Source organism: Meles meles, chromosome 5 (genome assembly GCF_922984935.1).
Source record: "Meles meles chromosome 5, mMelMel3.1 paternal haplotype, whole genome shotgun sequence".
Taxonomy (NCBI): Eukaryota; Metazoa; Chordata; class Mammalia; order Carnivora; family Mustelidae; genus Meles; species Meles meles.
Window position 1 is genome coordinate 139,763,368 of NC_060070.1, and position 12,249 is coordinate 139,775,616.

A 12,249-nucleotide genomic window follows, 5' to 3' on the forward strand; every position below is an offset into this window, starting at 1 on the left:
TCACCTTCTCAGGATTTAAACCTTTAAAACTCCAGACAGTTTTGAGAGAAAAGAGAATTTTGCAGATCACGCCAGAGCTGTGGGTGTCCTTTTAGAGGAGAGAAATCAAACTCCTTTCTGGGGTGTTGGAATCACACCCCAGGGGGCGCTGTGGAGTTGGGGGGGCTGCAGGAACGGTGTGCAGGTCCTGGTCGGCAGCCTGTTTGTGTTCAAATACACACAGCTGGGGCCGAGTTAATGGCCCAGTCTCTTTCTGGCACTGGGGGTTCCCACGACAAAGGTTAAAAATCTACAGGCATCTGGACTTTCCTTAACAGATTTTTTTTTTCTGGCCTTCTGTGTCCCCACAATAAAAGAAGTCAACATGAGGAAATTATAAAATAGAACTGTACACATAAGATATTTCAAATGGTAGCATTGACTGGGAAGCCGCAGATGGTTTGTGAAAGTGTCCACTAGGGTTTGCCAATGAATGCTGTGTCTTTTGCTTATTGAATGACTCTTTAAGTACAAATGTATGCAGAGGTTTAAATGGTATATTTAGTATTCTTCATTTTTGTTTTTTAAAGAGTTTTGATGGTTTTCTTTAATTTTTATAAATTATTGATTTATTTGGGAGACAGAGAGAGAGAATGAGAGAGAGAGACAACAGTAGGAGAAGCAGACTCCCTGCCGAGCAGGGAGCCTGGTGTGGGACTCGATCCCACAACTCTAGGATCACAACCTGAACCGAAGGCAGTCACTTAACCAACTGAGCCACCCAGGCGCCCAAGAGTTTTGCTGTTTTGAATTAAACTTTCTCTCCTTCCCCTCACTCCTCCTCTCCCCAGCTACCCTCTCTCCCATCTCTCCTCCTCTCTCTCTGGCCCTCCCTCTCTCCCTCTTTCCTCCCCTCTCTCCTCTTCTCTCCTTCTCCTTCTTCTCTCCCCCCCTTTCCCCCACTTCCTCTCCTCTTCCCTCCCCTTCCTCCTCTTCCCCTCTCTTCCCCCCTTCCCTCCTTTCCTCCCACTGTGCATGTAAAGGCCCTCTGTGAAATGACAAACTCTCCTCGTCCATCTTGACGCAGTTGCCACCAGTAATTGTCTGTTTCAAGTCTTACCGTTGTGTGAAGCAGGTGTTATTTGCTGGCCCAGATGATTAAAGCACATATTCTACTGTAAAGATTCATCATGTCTGTGCAGGCAACCCTGTAATTCTGCGTTGACCATGTTTCTGTGAATCTTCTGCAGGCCTGACTTGTAGTCTGATAGAAAAAGTAGGCTGGAGCGCCTGGATGGCTCAGTGGGTTAAGCCTCTGCCTTTGGCTCAGGTCATGATCCCAGGGTCCCGGGATCGAGCCCCGCATCGGTCTCTCTGCTCAGCAGGGAGCGTGCTTCCTCCTCTCTCTCTGCCTCTCTGCCTACTTGTGATCTCTGCCTGTCAAATAAATAAATAAAATCTTAAAAAAAAAAAAAGAAAGAAAGAAAGAAAAGAAAAAGGCAGGCTGTGTTTCTTACTTGGGTATCCCCCACCCTCCCAGATTCCACCGCTATCAGTGACTTGGTCCTTACGCCTCAGGCACGTGTCACCATGTCACCTGTCACGGGCCTTCCTGGTGGCACTCCTCAACAACTTTTTCTTGGCTCCTTTGGCCACCCCAAGGAGGAAGTGGCCCTGCCCTGCCCTACATGGCAGGGATGCTAGAGGGATGGCGTGAAGTTGTGCTATTTGAGACTACCTTCTAGAACTAGCAGGGCCCTCTGAGGCCAAGAAATCCCTTCCATGAGCCCCTTCCTCCTTTGACTCCTGGGTAAGGCCTTTCCAGATTAGCATTCTTTGGTTGATTAAACTCCCCCGGGAAGAGGAATCCACAACATCATCACGTTTCTCCCATGTCTTGCTTTCTATCCAAGCCCCAGACCTCCCCTGCATGGACCTGAAGTCTTCCCGCCTCCTTCTTGGCACTCCGCGGCAGAGACGGTCAGTGTCCAACTGCAGATATCAGACTGCGTAGTAAGCACCTACTTCCTTAAATGAACACTCCCATCACGTTTAAAGCCTGCTCTGATCCAGTGAAACGATCCCTTCCCCTTCCTCCTGTCTTCTTGCAACCTCTCTATTTCTTACTCTAAACCTTCTGGAACATTCTAGAGAACACATTTGACCATAGCATTTATTATTCCCATTCCAGCTCATAACTGGGTTGAGGTCAGGATTGTCCAAGTAACTCTTACTTACCCAGAGAAGTCATAGGTTATTAGAGCAAAAACCTCATTTTCTAGAGACAGAAATTGGGAGGAGGGGGGCTGGGCTGCAAGCAATTCCCAGCTGCTTTATTTTGTGCTCTCAGTAACTGGCTGGGGATGAAGGGACAAGTTGAGCCCCCACTTGTCACCACATTCCTGGACTGCCTTGTCTTTTCGCTGTCACTCTCTGTGCTTTTCTGTTCAGTTGTCAGCCGCCTTTCCTTACAGTGTCCTCCAGAACACGGCCCTCAGAGGCTCCTGCCTGGCCTCCCCAGCCTCACGTAATGCTTCAGATAGAGAAGGCTCGCAAAAATGCTTGTTGTTTGGAAGATGGGAAGAGGAGAAGAGGCGAGGGACTAAAATCAGAAATCCATTGCACAGAGCGCTCGCAGAACTTTGTATTGGCTACGGGCTTTTCTGATAGAAAGCGTGCATTTGAGGGACGCCCGGGTGGCCCTCTCAGTTAAGCATCCGATTCTTGGTTTCGGCTCAGGTCACAGTATCGGGGTCTTGAGATCAAGCTGCTCAACAGGGAGTCTGCTTGAGATTCTCTCTCTGCCTCCTCCCCCCTGGCTCATGCATTCTGGCTCATTCTCCCTCTCTCTCAAATAAATTTTTAAGAAAACATCCATTTGTACCACTTTGGATATTAATCTTGTTACCTTATATCAGCTGTGAGGAACATGGGCCCTAGCATCTGATTACTTGGGTTCAATTCCAGTTCCACTACTAACTAGCTGTGCAACTTCCATCAAGTTGGTTACCTTCTCTGTGCTTCTGTTTCTTTATCGTAAAGTGTGTTTAATGTCGTAATGAGGTTTACAGGGGATAATATATGGACGGGAGTTTGCTGGGGCTGAGTACCAGAACGGAAATGTCCTTCCTCCCTGGTCTGGAGGCCGGAGTGTGAGATCATGATGTCAGCAGGATTGATTTCTGGTGAAGTCTCTCTGCTTGGCTTGCAGATGGTTGCCTTCTCGCTGTGTCCGCCCATGGCCTTTCCTCCAGGCACACACACTCCTGGTGTCCCTTCCTCTTCCTAGAAGGACATCAGCCCTATTGGATTGGGGTGCCACCCTTACGAGCTCATTGAACTTTAATTATCTCCTTCAAGGCCCTTCCTCCAAATACAGTCACAATGCGGGGGGGGGGGGGGTTGGGTAGGATTCAACAGAGGAATTTGGGAGGTGGGGAGGATACAACCGAGTCCTTAACAACATGTCACAGAGAACAGTGGCTGTCAGCCCATAAATTCTCAAGACGTGGCAACACACCCTTATTAGTACTCATCCCCCCCCTTTACAGGTGTCAAGACCCTTTTCGTGCCTCACCCTCACTCAGTTGGCCCAAGAGTTCAGGAGGAACATCACTGCCCCCTTTTATCTGAGGTGCAAGGATCGGTGACCCTGTCTTAGCCATGGCCCCCATGGCCCAACACGATCCATCCCACCCCGCCGGTCCGATTCAGTTTTCCTCCTATACCCTCGATTAGGTTTTCCCGTCCTCCTCCTCCTCCCCTTTCTAGGACATCATTCCTCTTGCTGTAGCTGGGATTCTGGTGGGTAAAACACATAAAACTCTGTTGTCGCAACCTGCATCAACAGCACATGGCAAAGAGGCTTTTTCATTGTTTTCCAAGTTACATGTTTCCAAAAGATGATTCAGAGATAGGGAGCAAAATCGTGCCCTGTTGCCTGGCTGGTAATTCCTCATTCTGTGCCTTCTCCAGCCTTAGCGCACACGACTCCAGTCGCATCAGCCCGCTAACGTGCTGGAAAGCCGTTTACCTGTAGTAGGTAGCTTTCCTCCTCCAACTTCTTTACGTGATTGATTTTGCATCATAATACCCCACTTTTCATAGACAGTATAAAGGTAAACTGTAGGGAGGTGAGCTTTATCAATATTTGGGCTGGGTGAACTCAGAATTGATGAGATTTTTATTACTCTGACAGTTCTCCTCAAAATCCTTTGTATTTTTTCTTAGCAGTTTACAAAGCCCAAACTGGGACATACATTCAAATCAAGCAAAATGAGAGATTGGGTGGAAGAGGGAATAATGTCTCAGATGTCTACAGGAACAAGGTCGGGAATCCTTCATTTAATGAAATGCGTTAGAAGTAGGGAGCACGAGGGTGCCTGGGTGGCTCAGTGGGTTAAGCCGCTGCCTTCAGCTCAGGTCATGGTCTCAGGGTCCTGGGATCGAGTCCCACATCGGGCTCTCTGCTCAGCGGAGAGCCTGCTTCCCTTCCTCTCTCTCTGCCTGCCTCTCTTGTGATTTCTCTCTGTCAAATAAATAAATAAAATCTTAAAAAAAAAAAGTAGGGAGCACGAGGCACTGAGTGGTTGGTGGGTTTTTTTCTCTTTTATTGATTTCCATGTAGAATCACATAATCTTAGAGTCCAGAAGGGCCTTTAGATAAAAGTTTTAAAATCCGAGAAAACAGTTTATTCTCTGGGTATATGGAGACCATGGGAGAAGGCAGGACACGTTGAAGACTCTGTAAAAAGAAAACTTTTCATTGTTAGTCATGATGTCGTAGGGACACAAAATCGTAAATTATTTTATTTTTTTAAGATCTTATTTAATTGACAGACACAAATCACAAGTAGGCAGAGAGGCAGACAGAGAGAGAGGAGGAAGCAGGCTCCCTGCTGAGCAGAGAGCCCGATGTGGGGCTCGATCCCAGAACACTGAGATCATGACCTGAGCCGAAGGCAGAGGCTTTAACCCACTGAGCCACCCTGGTGCCCCTCCTAAATTATTTTAATCCCATTTTCCAAAGTTGCCACAATGTGGATACAGCATGTTTAGGAAGAACACAAGGTAAACATTCAGAGGGACCCTCATCATTCTAAATTGTAAAAATGTTAGAACCAACTAGTGGTGGAAAATAATCTGTAATTTGATAGGCAGTTTATTTTTTAACTATTTCCCAATCTTGTGGTCTGTGTGCTTGAATCAGAGCGTAAGGGTTCTCTTAGACTCACATTCATGTCTTCGTTCAACAAATTGGTACTCAGTGCCCTCTCTGTGCCTGGTGGTCCCCTAGATGTTGAGCTACAGCGATAACCAAAAGGGCAAAATCTTCACCTTCTCAGTTTCTATTCTACTAAAGGAAATAGGAAATAATTAAATAAGCCTGTGACGTGTTGTCAAGGAGCAATAAGCGCTATGAAGAAAAACAAAGCAGCGGGGTAAAAAAGACAAAGTTGTAAGTGGAGCCGTGATTTTAGAGAGATGCAGTCCTGGAGAACTTCCAGAGGAGGTGATACTTACTCAGAAATCAAGTGATCCATGGCTGAAACGGGGGCGTGGGTCCTTTTACCGACTTCCAAAAGAACTTTAACTCCGTGTGTACCTTTTAAATTCAAGCCTCTGTACTGCATTTGCCTCTCTCTCTCAGTTCTCTGTAAATCAGAGCACATCACCCTCCACCCCTGCTCAGAGCCTGCAATGGCTCCCCGTCTCACTAGGAGATACTCCAAGTTCCTGTGACAGCCCATGAGGCCCTCTGTGATTTTCACTCCAGCCCCTAAGTTTGCTTTGACCTCCCTGGCCATACCTCCTCATAACTTACTCTTTTTTTTTCTTTTTTTTTTTTTTTAAGATTTTACTTATTTATTGGACAGGGAGAGAGAGAGAGAGAGAGAGAGCACAAGCATGGGGAGCAGCAGAAGGAGAGGGAGAAGCAGGCTCCCCGCTAAGCAGGAAGCCTCATGTGGGGCTCGATCCGAGGACTCTGGGATCATGACCTGAGCTGAAGGCAGACACTTAACTGACTGAGCCACCCAGGTGCCCCTCTTGATGACACAGCTCCAGCCCTGCTTTCCAGCCCTAGAGACTGGCATTGGCCACTCCCTCTCCTGGAATCCTCTTCCCCCGATGCCCATCCACACAACTCACTCTCTTTTCTAGTCCTTGCTCAGAGGTCACCTTCTCGATGAGCCTTACCCTGGAATGGCCAGACTTGACATTGCTGCTTCCTTCCAAGTCCTCTGTCCTCTCCCCCGGCTGTTTTCTTTCTTTTTTTAGTTTCTGTCTCTTCTCACCTTCAAACAGGCTCTATAAATTCCCTATTTATTGTGTTACCCTGTCTCTCACCTGTCTCCCCCCCCCCCACCCCCCGAAACGGATGCTCCATCACACAGAGTGGGATCTTGGCCTGGTTTGTTCAGGGATGCAGCCCAAGAGCCTCCAGCAGTGCCTGGGACAGAGTTGATGTTCAGCAAACGTTTACTGGGAGAAGCCCGTGTGCAAACCAGAGGCTCACTGTTGATGCACCTGTGTTGGTTCTCTGCCCCCCTTGTTTATTCAGCCGTCATGGGCCATGGAACCTCATTGCCAGTTATTTAAGTAGGCGAGATCATTATTATGTGTATGTTTATTTAGTTGGATGCTGAATACTCTCCTTTCTAATAGCGGCTTTGAAGTGTTAAGGAGAAAAGTCTGAAAACAGTGCATGGTTTGGCCATTAGTAAAATCGCGATAATATTTCTCCAACTTAGCAAAAATCTCAAGAGGTCAGCTGGCGAAGCTCGTGTCATTTTTCCACCATAGATATTAAGGGCTGGAAGCCCGGTGAGGTTATTGCCTTGTTGGTGGGCACACGGCCACCAGCGAGAGTGGACGCTTAAAACCCCTGCTAAGCCTTTGTGTCCTCCATTTGGGATTTATGGGAACACAGGAAAACTTTGTAACATGTTGCCAGTGTGGCTGTTGGCATTGTAGAAAATACACTCCACAAATAAACGTAATGCTAGATTTGAAGAATATCAGGGTTAACGGTGGCGATCGTGCTGGATTTTCCTAGAAGACTTCAGTTCTCCCCCAAGGTCAACTTGTCCATAGAGGACAGGTGTGTGTAATTCACATGGATGTCGATATCAGGGATCAGGAAGGCAGGAGCAGGAAGGGAGACCCTCTCTCTTCTGTGGGATGACAGGACATCTCCCCTGCCTGGACTCCGTTCCACACCCTGAAGGGGAGCTGGAACATTCGAGAATTGTAACTGGGGCCTGACAGCTCTCCCAGGAGTCTCCTGGGCAGTCCCACTGAGACCCCGGGAAGGAGAAACCCTAGGGAGAGAGAAGAAGAGCTGGAACATGTCAGCGTGGAACAGCCTGGGCACCGGTGAGCAAACTCCCTTTCCACCGCGTGCTGGGACTTACCGCACTTCACCGCAAACAGTAAAGTGCACTGAGGTGTGCTTTTTGCCTTAATTGAGTGAGAGCAACATTTTGAAAGGTGTTCTTTTTAATTAGAAGCACGAACAGAAGCTCCCTGAAATGGACAACTCTCTTATGGACGAGGCTGCCATTTCCTTTCTCTGGCATTCAAGAGAAGAAGGAGGAAAAAAAAAAAAAGCCTGATATTTAAATTAAAAGATCATTCTATTTTAAAAATTAAGATAAAAATTCTCCAGGGTAGCAAAGGAGATGAATGTAGTAGGCGCAGACCTTCTTTTTTTTTTTTTTTTTTAATTTGTTTATTTACAGCATAACAGTGTTCATTGTTTTGGCATCACACCCAGTGCTCCATGCAGTACGTGCCCTCCCTATTACCCACTGCCTGGTTCCTCAACCTCCCACCCCACCCGCCCCTTCAAAACCCTCTGGTTGTTTTTCAGAGTCCATAGTCTCTCATGGTTCATCTCCCCCTCCAGTTTCCCTCAACTCCCTCTCCTCTCCATCTCCCCATGTCCTCCATGTTATTTGTTATGCTCCACAAATAAGTGAGACCATATGATACTTGACTCTCTCTGCTTGACTTATTTCGCTCCCCAAAGATACAGATGTAGTGAAAAGAAGGGCCATCTGTACCCCAATGTTTATAGCAGCAATGGCCACGGTCGCCAAACTGTGGAAAGAACCAAGATGCCCTTCAACGGATGAATGGATAAGGAAGATGTGGTCCATATACACGATGGAGTATTATGCCTCCATCAGAAAGGATGAATACCCAACTTTAGTAGCAACACGGATGGGACTGGAAGAAATTATGCCGAGCGAAATAAGGCGCAGACCTTCTTAAGTCCCGTTGTTTATATGGTACCCCAGGTGTATAGACGTGTAGACTTGTCAAGTCGGAGTTTGTGGGAAATGCTTTTCACAGCCTTAACCGGGCACCGATTGCTTGGTCATATGTTTTCCGCTGTTTCTGATGCCTTACCTAGAAATGGCCTCTTCTGAAAGTTGTGGGATAGAGTAGCTGCGTGGAAATAAAGACAGTGTTTATCTTGAGCATTAGTGACGTCTAGCCACTTGGTGAAGCATCTCAGAGTCTAGTACAAGGGATCGCCCTAGCGGGGTAGTTGGGAAGTGCATTAAACAATAAAGAGAATAAACAGAAGTTGTGATCAAAAGTCTCTTAAGTGGAGCACCTGAGTGGCTCCGTGGGTTAAGCCTCTGCCTTCAGCTCAGGTCATGGTCTCAGGGTCCTGGGGCTCTGAGTGGCTCCGTGGGTCAAGCCTCTGCCTTCAGCTCAGGTCATGGTCTCAGGGTCCTGGAATCGAGCCCCGCATCGGGCTCTCTGCTCAGTGGGGAGCCTTCTTCTGTCTCTCTCTGCCTGCCTCTCTGCCTACTTGTGATCTTCTCTCTGTCAAATAAATAAAAAAATTTTTTTAAAAAGTCTTTTAAGCTACATGGTTCTTTAAAAAAAAAAAACCACCGTTCCAAGGCAAACAATGACTGCAGTTACTGTTATAGCCGTGAGTGAGCATCCCCAGTCAATTTACTCCTCTCTTGCGTATTTGTTGGACACCTGTTCTGTTGCAGGCATCATCCTGGGCTCTGGAAGTACTAAGCAGGGACAAGCCAGGCCTCCCTGGCTGACGGAACCCACAGTCCTGGGAGTTAGGGCTCAGGCACTCCGCAGTTATGACGGGGAAAGTACGGGATGTCGAGGGGCACATGGAAACAGCACCCACCCAGGCCTGAGAACTTAGGGAAGGCATCCTGGAAGGAGTGGTGTCTCAGGAAATCTGAGGTGTGATGAGAATTATCCCAGAGAAGCTAGACAGGTTGGGGGAATGCCGGAAGGGGAAGGACTAGCCCACGTGGAAGCACCGAGCTGGGGAAAAGGAAGAGAGAGTGTGTGTGTGTTCAGTGTGTCTGAAGGTCAGGGGGTACTGGGGCAGATCATAGAGGCAGGAAAACTATTCTCATTGTTTATTCTTTATCGTGAGAGCAGTGAGGGGCTGTGGAAGGGTTTTCTGCACGATCAGATTTGCAGCCTCATTGCTCTGCCTATGGAGAAGAACATGGAAGGAGAGGCCAGGACATGAGTCTGGGGGTTAGGATAGTAGACCATTGATGGGATTCAGTGACATGATGGGGGGTAGCAGGAATGGAGGGGGGCTGGCAAGAGGACAGACTGGAGAATTAGCGGAGATGGAGTCAAGAGAGCCCTGGGACTGCTGAGATTTGGGGAAGAAAAGGGGAGAGTACAGACATGGCGGATACTCAGGATTCTGGCTCAGGTGACCGGGTGGACAGATAGTGGGGCCATTCACTGAGCCGATGACCCAAAACAGGTTAGCCGATGGCACAACATATTGCCATGGTTTGACCACACTGGGTCTGAGATACCCAGTTGTCTACACAGACCGCTAAGTATACAGATCTGGAGCTCAGGAGAGAGAACTGGGCTGGAGATGCAGGTCTGGAAGAGCCGTTGTATAAATGGTCATTAAGTCACACGAGCTGGTGGTAGTTCTCAGAGAGAGTGTAGAATGGGAACCTAAATGATCCTGATAGAAAACCCCATGGAACCCCAACACTAAATGTTCTGGGAGTGAAGCAAAAATGGTCTGGGAAGAAGAAAAAGCTCTCAGAGACTGAGAAGTGGACAGAAAACTAGGAAGTAAATTGGAAATGTGTACCAGAATGGAAGCCAAGACCAGGAGCAGTGGTTTGGGGAAAAAGAGTGTCAAATATAGACACATCACATAAGATACGGACCAAGACGTGTCCTTTGAATTATTTGTATGATGCTTAATTGTAGGCTTTTAAATTACCTGTGAAGCCAATGTGTGATCAGCAGGATATAAGTTAAAAGGCTCAGGTTTCAGGTCACAAAGACTTAACTCAAGGAGGGGGAAGCAATAAGCAAATTTAGACCAGTTATCTCTTATGTTCTTTCCTCTATAGTATTCCAAATGCCTCGAGCAACGGTTGGGGTTTCTCAGTGCTTATTTAATATTTATCTCCTGAGTGGCTGAGTGAATGAATGACTCTCACATAGTAAAGGATAGTGGCAGGACAGCTCCAGGGTTGGTTAGTTCTTTGTTCATGAACGTGGCTAAGGGATGCCATTGTCAGGCTCCAGCCCTTCATGGTAACAAGATGGCTGCAGGAATCCCATCATCACATGCAGACGCCATATCCAGAGGAAAGAGAGAGGGCTATCTCTTGTTGGTATGTCTTTCCAAAAGCAAGCAGACCTTCTTCCCAAAGCTTCTCCACAATCACTCCCATTTTTCATTGACCAGGATTTTAGGAGATAACCACGAGATATCTTGTTGCCCTAATTTTGACGGATGTTTCCATAAACCAAAATTTTATAGGCAGTCAACTCCCATGGGCTGCTGCCTCGTGGGAGTTATCCTTGGAAGACCCATCACCATACCACCCTTTCCAGCTGCCAGTCCAAGCAGGGCAGACTACCATGGGCATGGGGGCGTCATGGCCACCCACCCCTGTGGCTACGGCCTAGCATGCTTGCTCACTCGACAGTCCTTGGTCTGCACTGACGTTTGCACTGCCAAGGCCAGCCAAACTTTGGAAGGCTAGTAGTGAGCCTTCTTTAAGTAAGGAAAGCTGATCATGCTTAGAAAACCCCTCCTGACTTGCTGAGGACTTGGCTAGATTTAGATAGGTAAGCGGGGCATTTGACTTGAACCCCCACGTAAACATCTGTAAAATAACAGCATTCTGCTAGGAGCTCCACACCTGGATTCTGGTCCCATCCCTCTCGTCTTCTGTGTATACAAGGCACAGGGCAGCTTTCCATCTCCTGGGACTCTGCTTTCAGACTGAATGTACCCCCAGGACCCTGACTGCTCATGCCAGCAAAGCCTTGCTTTCCTTCCTTCCTCTCTCGCTGTGCCCAGTCCTTAGCCTGCTTGATTGAAGTCATCTGTTAACCAACCAGCGGGGTCCTCCTAGTGTCTCAGGGAATACCCATGGGATGGCTTGTCCTTCAACTCCATTCTGCCCTTGCTTGGCCTCTTATGGGGTGGTTGGGAGGATCCAAGGATGGGGTCCAGGTTGACCTTTTAAGCCCTTGCCTGCTCAACAAATGTTAGCAGTGCTCTCCACCAGACTTCTGTCCTATACTGCTTTTCTGCTCTTCTTAGATGCCTGCCTTCCCTTGCTTGCCTCCCCTTCCCTGTTCCCTTTCCCCTGAGCCTCGGCTGTCCCTGGTACCCCTCGGGAGAGCGGAGATTCCAGTGCGAGACCTCAGGACTTCGCAGGTGTGCCCGCCCCGTCACTCTTTGCTGCTGTCCTCTGCCTGCGCCCTGGAGCACGTCTTCACTCCCCAGCTCTCTCTTAATTTCTTGGCAGGAAATATTATCCACTAAATTGCCCCCTTACCGTGATGTCGCCCAGGTTAGCCACACCCTCTCAGCCTCCCAGTTCCAGAAATGTGTCCCCGCTTTCACGTTCATCAGGGCCACGATGGTGATTTTCAAGTCCATTGTGAACAGTGCCGTCCGGTAGAATTTTCGGCCATGACAGAAATGTTCTGTCATCTGTGCTCGCCACCCCAGCAGCCTATAGCTAGCCTCACGTGCTTGTTGAGCACCTCAAGTGTGGCTAGTGTGACTCAGGGGGTCTGCATTTTAAGTTTTATTTAGTTTTAACTAATACTCGCCGCCTATGGCTAGTGGGCGCCCTATTGGAGAACCCAGCTAGAGAAACAGAGTTGCTTACCTCCGTCTGGAAATGGCCAGCCTCTGTTACTGCCCTCTACCCCCTGACTATAGCCATTGAGGACTTTTTTTTTAATCTTGGATTCCAATTT

General features: G+C 48.0%; 1 protein-coding gene across 9 annotated transcripts in view; it reads left to right on the forward strand.

The window, feature by feature from the left end:
* The window catches only part of PHACTR1 (phosphatase and actin regulator 1), a 558,036-nt gene that overhangs the window by 449,680 nt on the left and 96,107 nt on the right, over positions 1–12,249 (forward strand). The window lies entirely within an intron of this gene.